Here is a 20,080-nt window from a genome sequence, read left to right as displayed (position 1 = left end):
TACATGAACTGGTTGTTTGCAACCATGTCAATGAGTTCTTGAGCTTCTACAGGTGTTTTCTTTAGGTGGATGGATCCACCTGCAGAATGGTCCAATGACATTTTCGAAAATTCAGATAGACCATAATAGAATATATCTAATATGGTCCATTCTGAAAACATGTCAGATGGACATCTTTTGGTCAACTGCTTGTATCATTCCCAAGCTTCATAGAGGGATTCACCATCTTTTTGTTTGAAGGTCTGAACATCCACTCTAAGCTTGCTCAGCTTTTAAGGAGAAAAGAATTTATCCAAGAAGGCCGTGACCAGCTTATCCCAGGAGTCCAGGCTATCCTTAGGTTGTGAATCCAACCATATTCTAGCTCTGTCTCTTACAGCAAAAGGGAAAAGCATGAGCCTGTAGACTTCAGGATCTACTCCATTCATCTTTATAGTCTCACAAATCTGCAAGAACTCAGTTAAAAACTGGTAAGGATCTTCAGATGGAAGTCCATAAAACTTGTAGTTCTGTTGTATTAAGGCAACTAGCTGAGGTTTCAGCTCAAAATTGTTTGCTCCAATGGCATGAATGGAGATGCTTCTTCCATCAAATTTGGACGTTGGTTTGGTAAAGTCACCAAGCATCCTTCTTGCATTATCATTATTGGGTTCGGCTTCCATCTCCTTCTCTTGTTCTAAAATTTCTGAAAGGCTACTTCTGGATTGTTGTAATTTAGCTTCTCTTAGTTTCCTCTTCAAAGTCCTTTCAGGTTCAGGATCAGCTTCAACAAGAGTGCTTTTGTCCTTGTTCCTGCTCTTATGAAAGAGAAGAAAACAAGAAAAGAAAGAGGAATCCTCTATGTCACAGTATAGAGATTCCTTTATGTTAGTAGAAAAAGAAAGGGGAGAAGAGTGAAGAAGAGTGGGTTCGGATATTTAGATGAAGAGAGGTGAAGAAAAGTGTTAGTAAATAAATAATTAAATAAAATAAGAGAGAAGAGATAGAAAATTCGAAAATAATTTTAAAAAGGGGTTAGTAATTTTTCGAAAATTAGAGATAAGATAAGATTAAAATTAAAATTTAAAATAAAAAAAGAATTTTTGAAAAAGTGATGAGATATTTTCGAAAATTAGAGAGGTAAAAGTAGTTAGGTGGTTTTGAAAAAGATAAGAAACAAACACAAAGTCAAAGAGTTAGTTGAAAAAGATTTAAAATCAAATTTGAAAAGATAAGAAGATAAGAAGTTAGATAAGATATTTTAAAATCAAATTTTTGAAAAAGTTAAAATTTTGAAAAAGATATGATAAAAAGATAAGATAAGAAGATGTGATAAAAAGATATGTTTGAAAAAGATTTAATTTTTAAAATTAAAATTAATTACTTAACTAACAAGTAACTACAATATATGATTCTAGAGTTTAAAGATTGAACCTTTCTTAACAAGAAAGTAACAAACTTCAAATTTTCGAATCAATCACATTAATTGTTAGCTAATTTTCAAAAATTTGATATAAAGATAAGAAAAAGATTTTGAAGATATTTTGAAAAGTTTTTAATGCAAAGAAAACATGCAAGACACCAAACTTAGAAATCTTTAATGCATGGACTCGAAAAATGCATATGAAAAACAACAAACAACACAAAGCAAGAAAACATCAAGATCAAACAAGAAGAGTTGTCAAAAACAACTTGAAGATCATGAAGAACATTATGAATGCATGAGATTTTCGAAAAAATAATGCATAAATTTTAAAAACATGCAATTGACACCAAACTTAAAAATTGACTCAAGACTCAAACAAGAACACAAAATATTTTTGGTTTTTATGATTTTATGAACTTTTTTGTATTTTTATTAATTTTTTGCGAAAATAAAGTTTGGAAAAACGAAAAAGAAAAGAAAAATTTTGAAAAAGATTTTTGAATAATTTTTGAAAAGAAAATTACCTAATCTGAGCAACAAGATGAACCGTCAGTTGTCCATACTCGAACAATCCCCGGCAACGGCGCCAAAAACTTGGTGTTGTTGCCGGATTAAAAACTTGGCACCATTGTGGGTTGGAAATAATTGTTTGAATTGTTGTTCGAAATTGATTCCCCGGCAACGGCGCCAAAAACTTGGTGGACGAAATTGTGATCCTCAAAATTGGTCTCTTTGTATTTGTATGAAATCAAAAATACCCCAAAGAGATCATGGTATGATGAATTGGGATCTTAATAATCCCTGGTAATGGCACCAATAGCTTAGTGTTGTTGTTGGACCAAAAGAGTTACAGGCACTGTTAGAGAAGCTCACAACTCTGTTCAACTTAACCAGCAAGTGTACTGGGTCATCCAAGTAATACCTTACGTGAGTAAGGGTCGATCCCACAGAGATTGCTGGTATGAAGCAAGCTATGGTCACCTTGTAAATCTTAGTTAGGCAGATTAAATGGTTATGGATTTCGAAAATTAATAATAAACAAAAAATAAAATAGGATAGAAATACTTATGTAAATTAATGGTGGGGATTTCAGATAGGCATGTGGAGATGCTAGAATCCTCTCGAATCTCTATTTTCCTATTGCTTTCATCCAATCCTTCTTACTCCTTTCCATGGCAAGCTGTATGTAGGGCATCACCGTCGTCAATGGCTACTTTTCATCCTCTCGGGAAAATGGTTCTATGCGTTGTCACTGCATGGCTAATCGTCTGGAGGCATCAACCTTGTCGATGGCTACATCCCATCATCTCAGTGAAAATGGTCCAAATGCTCTGTCACAGCACGGCTAATCATCTGTCGGTTCTCAATCAGGTTGGAATAGAATCCCTTGATTCTTTTGCGTTCATAGGTGAGAATGATGATGAGTGTCACGGATCATCACACTCATCAAGTTGTTGTACAACGTATATCTTTGAATAAGAATAAAAGAGAATTGAATGGAAAATAATAGTAATTGTATTGAAACTTGAGGTACAGCAGAGCACCACACCCTTAATCTGTGGTGTGTAGAAACTCCACCGTTGAAAATACATAAGTGAAAGGTTCAGGCATGGCCGAATGGCCAGCCCCCAAAACGTGATCAATGGCCCCCTAAGATGAAGAATAAAACAAAACTGAGACCAAAGATGAAACGTGGTCAAAAGACGACTAATACACTAGTAAAAAGTCTTATTTATACTAAACTAGCTACTAGGGTTTACAGAGGTAAGTAATTGATGCATAAATCCACTTCCGGGGCCCACTTGGTGTATGTTTGGGCGAGCTTGGTCTATCCACGAGATGAGGCTTTTATTGGAGTTGAACGCCAAGTTGTAACGTGTTTCTGGCGTTCAACTCCGGGTTGTGACGTGTTTCTGGCGTTTAACTCCAGACAGCAGCATGTACTTGGCGTTGAGCGCCACTTTACGTCGTCAATTCCCGAATAAAGTATGGACTATTATATATTGCTGGAAAGCTCTGGATATCTACTTTCGAACGCCATTGAGAGCGCCTCATTTAGAGTTCTGTAGCTCCAGAAAATCCATTTTGAGTGCAGGGAGGTTAGATTCTAACAGCATCAGCAGTCCTTTTGTCAGCCTTTTTCAGAGTTTTGCTCAAGTCCCTCAATTTCAGCCAGAAATTATCTGAAATTACAGAAAAACACACAAACTCATAGTAAAGTCCAGAAATATGAATTTAACATAAAAACTAATGAAAACATCCCTAAAAGTAGCTTGAACTTACTAAAAACTACCTAAAAACTACCTAAAAACAATGCCAAAAAGCGTATAAATTATCCGCTCATCAATTGCAATATCTCTTGATCCCAATGTTCATTTTATTTTTAGTTCTTACATTTACTTTTCTTGCCATTTTACTCCTCTGCACTTTATTGCTTTCTTTACTTTTCTGTCATTTACATTTCCTTGTTATCTATCACTCCAATATGATTCGTCTAACTAGGATAATCAATTAACCATTGATTGCTTAATCCGTTAATCTCTGTGGGATTCGACCTCACTCTATTGTGAGTTTTACTTGACGACAATTCAGTACACTTGCCGAAGGGAGATTTGTTGAGAGACAAGTTTCCACCTGCATCAATTTGATACAAATTTTTTGTTACAAATGTTGTATTTTCTTGTAGTGGAACTTAATCCTTCTCTTGCTTCCACCAAACATCTTCTTATATCTTTTTACCTTTCTAACTAATGCCATTGACTTTTACTATAGCTGCATAAGTTCTAAGTCCTTGGTTTTCTCCACTATGAGGTTCATTACCGTCTCTGTCACCATTTCTAGTTTATTCGCTCCATTCGTTCAGTAGAAGGTTGCACAGCAGCAGCCAAGAATCAACCGTATTATCTCACTCGCATTCACAAGACGCCATTTGGGTATTGTCCACATCGAACAATTGATATTAAGGTGATCATTCTTAATATCTAAAGTCTAGTGCTTCAAATATCCAAAAGCAATGCTCATGAATATTTATGCTATATATGTCAAGCAGACATCCTAAATTGTATGTACACAGAAACAGAGTATGCTCAAAATCATAGTCAGTCCATTCCACAGGCTCTACGTGAACAAACTGCTCTGATACCATAATGTAACACCCTACCATACAGAGTCTTATGCTTAAGTCATAAAACAGAGGTGGCAAGGTATTACGACCTCTAAAAGTAAAATAAAATATTATATATACTATAGTTAAGAGGAGGTTTATCTAGGAGCCTTGAAGAAAGTCATTGAACAAAAAACGAGCAGAACAGTGCAACACTCACAATCGGATAAAAGTATAAAAGTATATACGATTCAACGGAAAAGATAATATATTTACGCTCTAGGATTGGAAGAGATCCAAAAATGTAATTAACAAGCTCTAGGATCGGCCTGCGAAGCAAAGACTGACTAGAGTATACTTATACATATATATATACACCCCAAAAGTAACCCAAAATAGAAAACTAACAACCTGTTTCTCCGAGTCAACCTCTAAGAGGGACAAACATAAAATACAAGGTGGAGAATCTATATACATATATAAGTATAAATAAAATACAACCTTGAGTCCCAAGAGTTCTTCGCTTCCATAGAGTCTCCAGAATACGCAGTGCGGTGCTTCTCAACCTACATCTGAAAAATAACAACACGTATGGAATGAGAACCGGAGGTTCTCAGTATGGTAGTGGTGCCCATATACATAATACTTAAAAAACTAAAATAGAAATGATGAATCAGGGTGGTTGATGAGCGGATAACTTATACGCATTTTGGCATTGTTTTTAGATAGTTTTTAGTAGGATCTAGCTACTTTTTAGTGTATTTTTATTAGTTTTTAAGCAAAATTCACATTAATGGACTTTACTATGAGTTTGTGTGTTTTTCTGTGATTTGAGGTATTTTCTGGCTGAAATTGAGGGACCTGAGCAAAAATCTGATTCAGAGGCTGAAGAAGGATTGTAGATGTTGTTGGATTCTGACCTCCCTGCACTCGAAATGGAATTTGTAGAGCTACAAAAATCCAAATGGCGCGCTCTCAATTGCGTTGCAAATTAGACATCCAGGGCTTTCGACCAATATATAATAGTCCATACTTTGCCCGAGTTTAGATGACGCAAACTGGCGTTCAACACCAGCTTTCTGCCCTATTCTGGCATTAAACACTAGAAACAAGTTGCAAGCTAAAGTCAAACGCCAGAAACAAGTTACAAACTGGCGTTTAACTCCAAGGAAGACCTCTACATGTGAAAACTTCAATGCTCAGCCCAAGCACACACCAAGTGGGCCCAGAAGTGGATTTCTACATCATTTACTTGTTTCTGTAACCCTAGTAACTAGTTTATAATAAATATAACTTTTTACTATTGTATTAGGGATCGGGGGACGAGCTTTTAGAACATCTTTGATCAGTTTTATGCTATCTTAGACTTTTATGGGGGCTGGCCATTCGGCCATGCCTACCCTATTTTCACTTATGTATTTTCAACGGTGGAGTTTCTACACACCATAGATTAAGGTGTGGAGCTCTGCTGTTCCTCGAGTTTTAATACAAAGTACTATTGTTCTTCTATTTAATTCATGCTTATTTTTATTCTATGATATCCATTTGCACACAAGAACATGATGAATGTGATGATTATGTGACACTCATCACCATTCCCACTTATGAACGCGTGATTGACAACCACTTCCGTTCTACATGAAAACAAGCTTGAATGTATATCTCTTGGGTTTCTAATCAACGATTCACATCGACTCCCCTCTGACAATGGGGAATCTGAATCCGACATTAGAATCTTTGTGGTATAGGCTAGAATCCATTGGCAGCATTCCTGAGATCCAGAAAGTCTAAACCTTGTTTGTGGTATTCCGAGTAGGATCTGGGATGGGATGACTGTGACAAGCTACAAACTCGCGACTGTAGGGCGTCGTGACAGAGGCAAAAGGATAGTAAATCCTATTTCTACACGATCGAGAACCAACAGCTGATTAGCCATACAATATCTGTGCATGCTATTTTTCGTCCGAGACGAGAAATCCGACAGTTGATTAGCCGTACAAAAATCGTAGAGAACCATTTTCACTGATAGGACGAGAGGTAGCCATTGACAACGGTGACACCCAAAATACAGCTTGCCATGGAAAGGAGTATGAAGGATTGGATGTAGGCAGTAGGAAAGCAGAGATTCAGAAGGAACAACGCATCTCCATACGCTTATCTGAAATTCCCACCAATAAATTACATAAGTATCTCTATCTTTATTTTATGTTTATTTATATTTTAGTTATTAAAACTTCATAACCATTTGAATCCGCCTGACTGAGATTTACAATGTGACCATAGCTTGCTTCAAGCCGACAATCTCCGTGGGATCGACCCTTACTCACGTAAGGTTTATTACTTGGACGACCCAGTGCACTTGCTGGTTAGTTGTGCAAAGTTGTGAAAAAGAGTTGAGGTTACAATTGTGCGTACCAAGTTGTTGGCGCCATTGAGATCACAATTTTGTGCACCAAGTTTTTGGCGCTATTGCCGGGGATTGTTCGAGTTTGGACAACTGACGGTTCATCTTGTTACTCAGATTAGGTAATTTTCTTCTTTTTTTCAACCATTACTTTATTTTCAAAAATTTTTCAAAAATCTTTCAAAATTTTTCTTCTTTTTCATTTTTCTAAAAATAATTTTCAAAAAATAAAAAAAATTATAAAATCATAAAAAACCAAAAATATTTCGTGTTTCTTGTTTGAGTTAGTGTCAATTTTTAAGTTTGGTGTCAATTGCATATTTTTATTTTTCTCAAAATTTTTCGAAAACTCATGCATAGTGTTCTTCATGATCTTCAAGTTGTTCTTAATAAGTCTTCTTGTTTGATCTTCATATTTTCTTGTTTTATGTCTTTTGTTATTTTTCATATGCATTTTTGCATTCATAGTGTCTAAACATGAAAAATCTCTAAGTTTGGTGTCTTGCATGTTTTTCTTTTCTTGAAAATTTTTCAAAAAAATAAGTTCTTGATGTTCATCATGATCTTCAAAGTGTTCTTGGTGTTCATCTTGACATTCATAGTGTTCTTGCATGCATCATTTGTTTTAATCCATAATTTTTATGTTTTGAGTCATTTAGTTGTTTTTCTCTTTCCTCATTAAATTCAAAAATAAAAAATATCTTTTCCTTATTTTACTCATAATTTTCGAAATCTTTGGGTTGACTTAGTCAAAAATTTTTAAAATAAGTTGTTTCTTGTTAGTCAAGTCAAGATTTCAATTTAAAAAAAAATCTTATCGTTTCAAAATCTTTTTCAAAATAAAATCTTTTCTTGTTCCTTTTATATTTTCGAAAATTCTTTAAAATTTATTTTCAAAATTCTTTTTCTTAATTTTATCTTTTATTTTTGAAAATTATACTAACAATTAATGTAATTGATTCAAAAATTTCAAGTTTGTTACTTTCTTGTTAAGAAAGGTTCAATCTTTAAATTCTAGAATCATATTTTTTAGTTTCTTGTTAGTCAAGTCATCAACTTCAATTTTCAAAATCAAATCTTTTTTAAATTTCTTTTTTCAAATATTTTTCAAAATAAATTTCAATCATATTTTTTTAATCATATATTTTCAAATCATATCTTTTCAAACATATCTTTTTCAAATCATATCTTTTACAAAATCAATTTCAAAATCTTTTCTAACTTCTTATCTTTTCAAAATTGATTTTCAAATCTTTTTCAGCTAACTAATCAACTTTTTGTTTGTTTTAATATTTCTTATCTTTTTCAAAACCACCTAACTATTTTTCTCTCTCTAATTTTCGAAAATCACCTTCCTCTTTTTCAAAATTTTTTTTAATTAACTAATTGTTTCAAATTTTAATTTTAATTTTATTTCTTTTCTTAATTTTCGAAAATCAGTAACCATTTTTCAAAAATAATTTTCGAAATTCTCTCCCTCTCATCTTCTATTATTTATTTATTTAATTACTAACACTTATCTCCTACTCATAATTCGAACCCTCTTCTCTTCTCTCTCTGTGTTCGAATTTTTCCTCTTTTATTCTTCTTCTCTTCTACTCACATAATGGAATATCTATGTTGTGACATAGAGGATTCCTTTTCTTTTCTGTTCTCTTCTTTTTCATATGAGCAGGAGCAAGGACAAGGACATTCTTGTTGAAGCAGATCCTGAACCTGAAAGGACTCTGAAGAGGAAGCTAAGAGCAGCTAAAACACAACACTCTAAAGAGGACTTTACTGAAATTTTTGAAAAAGAAGTATAGATGGCCGAAACCAATAACAATGGTAGAGGTTCAAGGAAGATGCTTGGTACTTTACTACACCAAATTCCAACTTCAATGGAAGAAGCATCTCAATCCATGCTATTGGAGTAAACAATTTTGAGGTAAAGCCTCAATTAGTTTCTCTGATGCAATAGAATTGCAAGTTTCATGGACTTCCATCAGAAGATACTTTTCAATTCTTAACTGAATTCTTGCAGATCTGTGATACTGTTAAGACCAATGGAGTTGATCCTGAGATTTACAAGCTTATTCTTTTCGCTTTTGTTGTAAGAGACGGAGCTAGAACATGGTTGGACTCTCAGCCTAGAGATAGCCTGAACTCTTGGGATAAGCTGGTCACGGCTTTCTTAGCTAAGTTCTTTCCTCCGCAAAAACTGAGCAAGCTTAGAGTGGATGTTTAAACCTTCAGGCAGAAAGAAGGTGAATCCCTCTATGAAGCTTGGAAAAGATACAAGCAACTAACCAAAAAGTGTCTTTCTGACATGCTCTCAGAATGGACCATCCTGGATATATTCTATGATGATCTATCTGAATTGTCTAAGATGTCATTGGACCATTCGGTAGGTGGATCTATTCACCTGAAGAAAACACCTGCAGAAGCTCAGGAACTCATTGACATGGTTGCAAATAACCAGTTCATGTACACTTCTGAAAGGAATCATGTGAGTAATAGGATGCCTCAGAGGACGGGAGTTCTCGAAATTGATGCTCTGAATGCCATATTGGCTCAGAACAAAATGTTGACTCAACAAGTCAATTTGATTTCTCAGAGTCTGAATGGATTGCAAAATGTATCCAACAGTACTAAAGAAGCATCTTCTGAAGAAGAAGCTTATGATCCTGAGAACCCTGCAATGGCAGAGGTGAATTATATGGGTGAAGCCTATGAAAACACCTATAATCCCTCATGGAGAAATCATCCAAATTTCTCATGGAAGGATCAGCAAAATCTTCAACAAGGCTTTAATAATGGTGGAAGAAACAGGTTTATCAATAGCAAGCCTTTTCCATCATCCTCTCAGCAACAGACAGAGAATTCTGAGCAGAGCCCTTCTAGCTTAGCAAATATAGTTTCTGATCTATCTAAGGCAACTCTCAGTTTCATGAATGAAACACGGTCCTTCATTAGAAATTTGGAGGCACAAGTGGGCCAGCTGAGTAAAAGAGTCACTGAAACTCTTCCTAGTACTCTCCCAAGCAATACAATGGATAACCCAAAAAGATAGTGCAAGGTCATAACCTTACTTGGTGTGGCCAAACCTAGAGAGGAAGAGGAGGACGTGAATCCCAGTGACGAAGACCTCATGGGACATCCTCTGGACAAAAAGGGGTTCCCATTTGAGGAACCTAAGGAATCTGAGGCTCATCTAGAGACCATAGAGATTTCATTGAACCTACTTCTGTGATTCATGAGCTCTGATGACTATTCCTCCTCTAAAGAGGATGAAGATATTATTGAAGAGCAAGTTGCTAAATACCTTGGAGCAATCATGAAGCTAAATGCCAAGTTATTTGGTAATGAGACTTGGGTGGATGAACCCCCGTTGCTCACCAATAAACTAAATGACTTGGTTAGGCAGACATTACCTCAAAAGAAACAGGATCTTGGTAAATTCTTAATTCCCTGTATCATAGGCACCATGACCTTTGAGAAGGCTCTGTGTGACCTGGGATCAGGCATAACTTAATGCCACTCTCTGTAATGGAGAAACTGGGAATCTTTGAGGTACATGCTGCCAAATTCTCATTAGAGATGGCAGACAAATCCATGAAAAAGGCTTATGGACAGGTAGATGACGTGCTAGTAAAGGTCAAAGGCCTTTACATCCCTGCTGATTTCATAATCCTAGACTCTGGGAAGGATGAGGATGAATCCATCATCCTTGGAAGACCCTTCCTAGCCTCAGCAAAAGCTATGATTGATGAGAACAGAGGAGAGTTGATCCTTCAATTGAATGAGGAATACCTTGTGTTTAAAACTCAAGGATCTCCCTCTGTAACCATGGAGAGGAAGCAAGAAAATCTTCTCTCAATGCAGAGTCAAATAAAGCCCCCACAGTCAAACTCTAAGTTTGGTGTTGGGAGACCACAACCAAACTCTAAGTTTGGTATTGAACCCCCATATTCAAACACTAAGATTGGTGTTGGGAGGTCCCAACAATACTCTGAACATCTGTGAGGCTCCATGAGAGCCCATTGTCAAGCTATTGACATTAAAGAAGCGCTTATTGGGAGGCAACCCAATTTTATTTATCTATGTTATTTTCTTTTTTTTAGGTTGATGATCATGTGGAGTCACAAAAACAAAATTCAAGAAAAATAAAAAATAGTATTAAAAATAGCACACCCTGAAGGAAAAACTTACTGGCATTTAAACGCTAGTAAGGGTAGCAGAATGGGCATTTAACGCCCAGTCTGGCACCGTTCTGGGTGTTAAACGCCAGAAACAAGCACCAGATTGGCATTAAACGCCAGAAACAGGCTACAATGAAGAAGAATATAGTCAATGATAAAGACGGATATGTTTTGAAACTATCAAGCAAATTTTCAGGAATACAATCAAACAAGGTTATGGACAAATAATAAAATATGGTCAAAGAATGGTTAAATCATGGTTCAAGGAAGGAATCCGAGTTAAGGAACTTCAATGAGGGTAGTAAAGAGGAAACGATATTCCAACTTAAGTGACGCAGACAAGATTTATAAGTTAAAACCAAGGTCGAAAAGCAAACTCTAGCATTCCTAAACCACGTGAACTTGTCTCTGAAAAGAAATTCTGTAGGGGAGTGAGAGCATCATCCTCGAAAGTGTTCTTAGTAAAGGGTTTAAAAATTTATAAGAAGATATGTATAAAGGGATGAATTGATTTTAAGGAAGTGATTATCGTTCGTTCGATGAACTTTTTAAAAACCAACGGCTAATCATCCAAAACCTTTTCAAAGAGACAATCTTTAATTTTTTCACAAATCCAAAACCTTTCTTTTCTTATAAGAAAATCTTAATCAATTTTCTAAACTATATGAATGACCAACCTGTTCCAACATAAGTTCATTAAGTATATGCTGAACCAGCTTGATTTTTCATACTTTACTAATACCTCAATCAGAAACCAATCACAACCCCAACTCAAGCATCTTAACCAAATCAGCAATCAAATCATCACATTAGGAAAATAATTCGCAACTTCACCACCAGCAGCATGAGGGATCTCTCAGTTGAACACACATACAATACAAACAAGGAAAACACAGATAGGATGCAAATACAACAAGTAGGCCAAATAGCAGTTAAGCATAGTTAAACAGATAGGAAAACTAAAACAATGCACAGCCAAGCAAAACATACAAATACATATAATGTATGCCTGTCCTATGGCTAATGGGCTCATCTGTCGGTTATATAGCCAACCCGACATGTCTTGGTAGCTAACTATTGGACAGTCCCTCTTTACACGCATACCCAAGCTCAATAATATCCATGAAAAAAATTCCAAGCTCATCCATGGAGAGATTCCCAAGCTCAATTTCATATATATATGCATGCCCATGGGGGAACCCATGGAGTTAAAGTGCCCAGTCACATCTTACGTATAGAGGGTCAACAATTTGTCTTAATTTGGCCAGTCTCATTCATATCTCATTTCCAAATTCATAAATCATACTTTAAAATCAATCATCATCCTTCACTCAAATTCAATCATCATCATCATCTATCCTCTGATTTCGTTCATCAACAATTCCAATTTAAAATATTATTCATTCCTTTCTAAGTAAATCAAACTCAACGTAATCATTTTTTTAATAACTCAAAATAAAACCATATCACCTTTAAATCCAAATCTTTTTAAATAACCATCCAAACAAAATCTCTACTTTTTCATAAAATTTTGGCAGCATCTCCTCTAAATGTCGAACTCTGCCACCCTTCTTGAGTCCCGTCCAAACATTCTCAAAACCCTTCTCAATCATTGCCAAATAGCAAATTATTTTAAATAATCAAACCATTTCCAAATATCAAATCCTTTTCAAGTTTATTCTAAACCAAGTTCCAATATCAAATCAAGTTCATTATCAAACCAAATTTCAATATTAAATCTCTTCCAAACCAAACCTATTTCAATATTAAATATTTTCTAAAATCAAATCATTTTCAATAACATTTCCAAAACCTCAAGAAACTAATTCAACAACCACCAATTTAATAAAATCAATAACTCAGAATATTTAAATCTTCTCAAACAGTCAATAATTTTACCAGACAAACAATTACAATCATTCAGAGCAACTCAATTCAATTCATAAGAGTTATAAAATTACAAAAATATACTTTTTACATATTATTGACTTATAACAACCCTTGAAAGTAAAATAAGTTTAAGAAAAGCATTCTTACCTCGATCGTGACTCAACTACCTGACAAACCTCTTTTTCCTCCCAACCTACAACAGCAGTAGCTTCAAGGCATGATGACGACCATAGGCTTCCTTTCGGCGAGCACAAATGACAAGGATAGTGGCCTCTCTTCCTCTCGGTGCTGTCCTCTTCCTCGGTTCTGGTAAGCATGACAATGATGATGACTAGAAAGCGACTGCATGGAGATGGCGGCGGCGGGAAGAAAGGTGACGACCTTGACCAGACGCAGTGCTTGACGGCGATGTGAACGCGGACACTTTCCCTCTCTCACGAGCTCTCTCCTCTTGATGAAACAGTGGCAGATGTGGCAATGTGATAGTGCGAGCTGAAGCGGCCTCCCTTCCCCCTCCGACCTTTCTCTTCTCCCTTTCTCCTTTCTTGCTCTGTTCTCCCTCCCCGTTCTTGCCTTTCTTCTTTCTTTCTTTTTTTATTTTCTATCTTTCTTTCTTTCCCCTGACCATGTAAGTGAGTGAGTAAAAGTAAGGTGGTAAGTGTGAGTGGCAGTGAGGGGTTAGGGTTAGGGTTTTTAATTTGGGAAATACGGTATGCTTTGGGAGAAAATGTGAAATTAGAGATTTTTGGGTAAATTGGGATTTAATAATTTTAATTAAATTTGGAAATATTGTAAATAATTAAAATTTAATTTATTTCCAAAAATTACTTTATTTTAAAAAATATTATTTAATTATCAATTTGCTAATTAACTCTCAATCAAGTACTCTAATTTAAACTATAAAATAATATAATTACTTTTTCTTTATTTATAAAAATTAAAGTATTAAATTTTGAAATCTCAATTATTTAAACTAAATCATATAAAATTTTTATTATTTTACAATTGTTAAGCTCTATAATTTAAATATAGAAAATTATTCAATAATTATGAGATTAAGTAAAATTTCTAATTTAATTATGAAAACTTGATTTAATAACTTTTAATAAAATAATTTCTATAAATGAAGTCTTTAATGAATAAATAAATTAAAATGAACTCATAATAAGATTTTTCGAAAATTCTGGGTCTTACAACATACAACACAAACAAATATGGTGACATCGGATCACCTTGCCTGAGTCTCCATGTAGAACTGAAGCTATTTAATCTCTCCCTATTCCACATAATAGACAACGAAAAGGTAATAACACAACCCATATATAGATTGATTGTAGGGGTATGAAAACTAAAACTCCCAAGGGTATGTTTCAGAAACTTCTAATTAACTCTATCATAGGCTTTCTCAGATCAATATTAAAGGCCAAAGTGCCTTTCTTGGACTTTGTTTTCTTCATGAAGTGGAGAACCTCTTACGCAATAATGATGTTATCATGGGTTCTCCTTCCTAGAATAAAATCTCCTTGAAAGGGTCCAACACCGTCTATGAGATGAGGATGAAGTCTAATGACCAGGACCTTTGTTATAATTTTGTAAACCACATTACAGAGACAGATAGATTTGAAATCCTTCTTGGGCTTCTACCTTCGGAATAAGAATCAGGAGAGTTTCCATCATTCTCGGATTAATATCCAAATTAGAGAATGCTTGACTAACCCTTAGGGGTGGAAATAGGTCAGGCCAGGCCAGGTATTGCTCTTAACAGGCCTGGCCTATTGATGAGCCGATATTTTATACACTTTTTGGTATCATTTTCATATAGCTTTTAGTGTGTTTTATTTAGTTTTTATTAGGTTTTTATAGGTTTTAGTGTTAAATTCACATTTTTGGATTCTACTATGAGTTTTTCTATTTTTGTACAATTTTAGGTAATTTCAGGGTGAAAAGAGCTTTTCTAGAGCTACAAAAGTCCAAATGAAGCATTCTTAACGGCTTTGGAAATTTGACTTTCAGAGCTTTCCAGAAATGTATAATAATATATACTTTTCTTCAGATTAGACAGCCTAAAAGTGGCGACCAACGCCAGCCTCCTGCCCCCTTCCAGGCTTCCAGTGCCCAAAGAGTAGAGACCAGCGTTGAAACACCCAGAGAGGACCCCCTAGCTAGCGTTCCATGCTCTAGAGACCTCCTAGCATGTGAACCTCATCAAAGCTCAGTGATGCACGAAATTATGATCATCAACAATGGCGCCAAAGACTTGGAGCTCTCAAACGTAATCACACTTTGTCACAACTTCGCACAACTAACAAGCAAGTGCACTGGGTCATCCATGTAATACCTTACGTGAGTAAGGGTCGATCCCATGGAGATTGTTGGTATGAAGCAAGCTGTGGTTATCTTGTAAATCTCAGTCAGGCGTTTTCAAATGGTTATAATGGTTTTCGAATATAAAGATAAATAAAGCATAAAATAGAGATAGAGATACTTATGTAATTCATTGATGGAAATTCATTGATGGAAATTTCAGATAAGTGTATGGAGATGCTTTGTCCCTTCTAAATCTTTGCTTTCCTACTGCCTTCCTCCAATCATTCTTACTCCTTTCTATGGCAAGTTGTATGTAGGGCATCACTGTTGTCAATGGCTACATCCCATCCTCTCAGTAAAAATGGTCCAAATGCTCTGTCACAGTACGGCTAATCATCTATCGGTTCTCGATCATGTTGGAATAGAATCCATTGATTCTTTTGCGTCTGTCACTACGCCTAACAATTGCGAGTTTGAAGCTCATCACTGTCATTCAATACCTGAATCCTACTCGGAATACCACAGACAAGGTTTAGACTTTCCGGATTCTCAAGAATGGCTGCCAATAATTCTAGCTTATACCACGAACATTCTGATCTCACGGAATGGAAGGCTCGGTTGTCAGGTGAGGGCAACTGATGAGCGGATAATTTATACGCTTTTTGGCATTGTTTTTAGATAGTTTTTAGTATAATCTAGCTACTTTTAGGGATGTTTTCATTAGTTTTATGCTAAATTCACATTTCTGGACTTTACTATGAGTTTGTGTTTTTTTCTATGATTTTAGGTATTTTTTGGCTGAAATTGAGGGACCTGAGCAAAACTCTGATAAAAGGCTGACAAAGGACTGCTGATGTTGTTGGATTCTGACCTCCCTGCACTCGAAATGGATTTTCTTGAGCTACAGAAGTCCAAATGGCGCGCTCTCAACGGTGTTGGAAAGTAGACATCCAGAGCTTTCCAGCAATATATAATAGTCCATATTTTATTCGTGATTAGATGACGTAAACTGGCGCTCAACGCCAGTTCCATGCTACATTCTGGAGTCAAACGCCAGAAACACATTACAACTTGGCGTTCAACTCCAATAGAAGCCTCAGCTCGTGTAAAGCTCAAGCTCAGCCCAAGCACACACCAAGTGAGCCCCGGAAGTGGATATTTGCATCAATTACTTATTTCTATAAACCCTAGTAGCTTGTCTAGTATAAATAGGACCTTTTACTATTGTATTTTCATCCTGGATCCTGGATTGTATTTTTGATCCTGTGATCACGTTTTGGGGGCTGGCCATTCAGCCATGCCTGAACCTTCATCACTTATGTATTTTCAACGGTGGAGTTTCAATATACCATAGATTAAGGGTGTGGAGCTCTGCTGTACCTCAAGTTTTAATGCAATTACTACTATTTTCTATTCAATTCGATTTATTCCTCTTCGTCCCTATGAACGCGTGCCTGACAACCACTTCCGTTCTACGTGAGATCAGAGTCTTCGTGGTATAAGCTAGAATTGATGGCGGCATTCATGAGAATCCGGAAAGTCTAAACCTTGTCTGTGGTATTTCGAGTAGGATTCAGGGATTGAATGACTGTGACAAGCTTCAAACTCGCGATTGTTGGGCGTGATGGCGAACGCAAAAGAATCAAGGGATTCTATTCCAACATGATCGAGAACCGACAGACGATTAGCCATGCCGTGACAGAGCATTTGGACCTTTTTCACTGAGAGGATGGGATGTAGCCATTGACAACAGTGATGCCCTACATACAGCTTGCCATGGAAAGGAGTAAGAAGTATTGGATGAAGGCAGTAGGAAAGCAGAGATTCAGAAGGAGCACAGCATCTTCATACGCCTATCTGAAATTTCCATCGATGATCTACATAAGTATTTCTATCGTTATTTTCAGTTTATTTATTATTATTATTCGAAAACTCCATAACCATTTATTATCCGCCTGATTGAGATTTACAAGATGACCAAAGCTTGCTTCATACCAACAATCTCTGTGGGATCGACCCTTACTCACGTAAGGTTTATTACTTGGACGACCCAGTACACTTGCTGGTTAGTTGAGCGAAGTTGTGAAATTATGTTTAGACCATGGTATTGAGCACCAAGTTTTTGTGGCCATTACCTGGGAATCAATTTCGAACAATAATTTAAGTATGAATCACAATTTCGTCCACCAAGTTTTTGGCGCCGTTGCCGGGGATTGTTCGAGTTTGGACAACTGACGGTTCATCTTGTTGCTCAGGTTAGGTAATTTTCTTTTTGTTTTATTTTTCAAAAATTTTTCAAAAAAAAATTTATCCCATTTTTTAAAAAAAAAAGTATTTCTCATCTGTTTTCGAAAATTATTCTAAATTTTTAAGAATGAATTCTAGTGTTTGATGAAGCATGTTGAAGCCTGGCTGGCTGTAAATCCATATCCAAATTCTTTTGGATTGAGGCTTCCAACCATCAGCATAGAGGCAAGTTAATTGAAATATCAGCTGTTGTATGACTGATTTATATCTTAAAGCTGGCTGGCTATTAAGCCATGTCCAACCCTTGGATTGGAGCTTTAGCCTAACATTGAAAGATTCTTGGAATTCTTCTTAAAAATTTTGAATTTCTTATTTTTCTTTTCCCATATGTTTTTCGAAAAATATAGAATAAATCCAAAAAATAATAAAATTATAAAAATCAAAAATATTTTTGTGTTTCTTGTTTGAGTCTTGTATCATATTTTAAGTTTGGTGTCAATTGCATATTCATATTGTTCTTGCATTTTTCGAAAAAATTCATGCATTCATAGTGTTCTTCATGATCTTCAAGTTGTTCTTGGTAAGTCTTCTTGTTTGATCTTTAAATTTTCTTGTTTTGTGTCTTTTGTTGTTTTTCATGTGCATTTATGCATTCATATTGTCTAAGCATTAAAGATTTCTAAGTTTGGTGTCTTGCATGTTTTCTTTGCATCAAAAATTTTTCAAAAATATGTTCTTGATGTTCATCATGATTTTCAAAGTGTTCTTGGTGTTCATCTTGACATTCATAGTGTTATTGCATGCATCATGTGTTTTGATTCATAATTTTCATGTTGTGAGTCATTTTTTATGTTTTTCTCTCTCATAATTAAAAATTCAAAAATAAAAAAAATATCTTTTCCTTTTTTCTCTCAAAATTTCGAAAATTTGGGTTGACTTAGTTAAAAATTTTTAAAATTAGTTGTTTCTTGTAAGTCAAGTCAAATTTTCAAATTTTAAAAATCTTATCTTTTTAAAACTTTTTCAAAAATTAAATCTTTTTCATTTTTCTTATTAATTTACAAAAATCCTTTAAAATATTTTTCAAACACCTTTTTCTTAGTTTTATCTTTATTTTCGAAAATTATGCTAACACTTAATATGATTGATTCAAAAATTTGAAGTTTGTTACTTTCTTGTTAAGAAAGGTTCATTCTTTAAATTCTAGAATCATATCTTTTAGTTTCTTGTTAGTCAAGTAATTAATTTTAATTTTAAAAATTAAATCTTTTCTAACCTTATCCTTTTAATCATATCTTTTTATCTTATCTTTTATATCATATCTTTTTCAAAATTTTATCTTTTTCAAAAAAAAAAATTTTTTTGATTTTAAAATATCTTTTCTAACTTCTTATCTTCTTATCTTTTCAAAATTGATTTTAATATCTTTTTCAACTAACTAATTAACTTTTTTTGTTTCTTATCTTTTTCAAAACCACCTAACAACTTTTCTCTCTCTAATTTTCGAAAATACCTCCCTCTTTTTCAAAAATTCTTTTTAATTAATTAATCGTTTTAAATTTTAATTTTAATTTTATTTCTTATCTTAATTTTTGAAAATCATTAACTCCTTTTCATAATTGTTTTCAAAAACTTCTCTCTCATCTTATTCTATTTATTTATTAATTTACTGACACTTCTCATCATCTCAAATCACTGCTCTTATCCTCACCCTTGTGTTTGGATTCTCCTTTCTTTATCCCCTTTCTTCTTCTACTAATAATAAGGAACCTCTTTACTGTGACATAGAGGATTCCTCTTCTTTTTCTATTCTCTTCTCTTTCATATGAGCAGGAACAAGGAAAAAGGTATTCTTGTTGAAGCTGATCCAGAACCTGAAAGGACTCTGAAGAGGAAACTAAGAGAAGCTAAATTACAACAATCCAGAGACAACCTTGCTGAAATTTTCAAACAAGAAAAGGAGATGGCAGCCGAACCCAACAACAATAATGCAAGAAGGATGCTTGGTGATTATACCACACCTACGTCCAAGTTTGATGAAAGAAGCATCTCAATTCTTGCCATTGGAGCAAACAATTTTGAGCTGAAACCTCAATTAGTTGCTCTGATGCAACAGAACTGCAAGTTTCATGGACTTCCATCAGAAGATCCCTACCAGTTCTTAACTGAGTTCTTGGAGATCTGTGAGACTGTTAAGACTAATGGAGTAGATCCTGAAGTCTACAGGCTCATGCTTTTCCCTTTTGCTGTAAGAGATAGAGCTAGAGCATGGTTGGACTCTCAACCCAAAGATAGCCTGGACTCATGGGATAAGCTGGTCACGGCCTTCTTGGCTAAGTTCTTTCCTCCTCAAAAGCTGAGCAAGCTTAGAGTGGATGTTCAGACCTTCAAACAAAAAGATGGTGAATCCCTCTATGAAGCTTGGGTGAAGATACAAGCAGATGACCGAAAGATGTCCTTCTGACATGTTTTCAGAATGGACCATGATAGATATATTCTATTATGGTCTATCTGAGTTTTCTAAGATGTCACTGGACCATTCT

At 35.0% G+C, this 20,080-nt stretch overlaps 1 non-coding gene across 1 annotated transcript; it reads left to right on the top strand.

The window, feature by feature from the left end:
* The first annotated feature begins 159 nt into the window (after positions 1-159).
* LOC127744400 (small nucleolar RNA R71) lies at positions 160-263 on the top strand. The gene has a single exon (XR_008005390.1). It is a non-coding gene; the product is annotated as a small nucleolar RNA R71 (small nucleolar RNA).
* The last annotated feature ends 19,817 nt before the right edge of the window (positions 264-20,080 follow it).

Source organism: Arachis duranensis, unplaced genomic scaffold (genome assembly GCF_000817695.3).
Source record: "Arachis duranensis cultivar V14167 unplaced genomic scaffold, aradu.V14167.gnm2.J7QH unplaced_Scaffold_343483, whole genome shotgun sequence".
NCBI lineage: Eukaryota > Viridiplantae > Streptophyta > Magnoliopsida > Fabales > Fabaceae > Arachis > Arachis duranensis.
The sequence above is the reverse complement of the archived record's forward strand: the minus strand, read 5'-3'. Positions and strand labels throughout refer to the sequence as shown.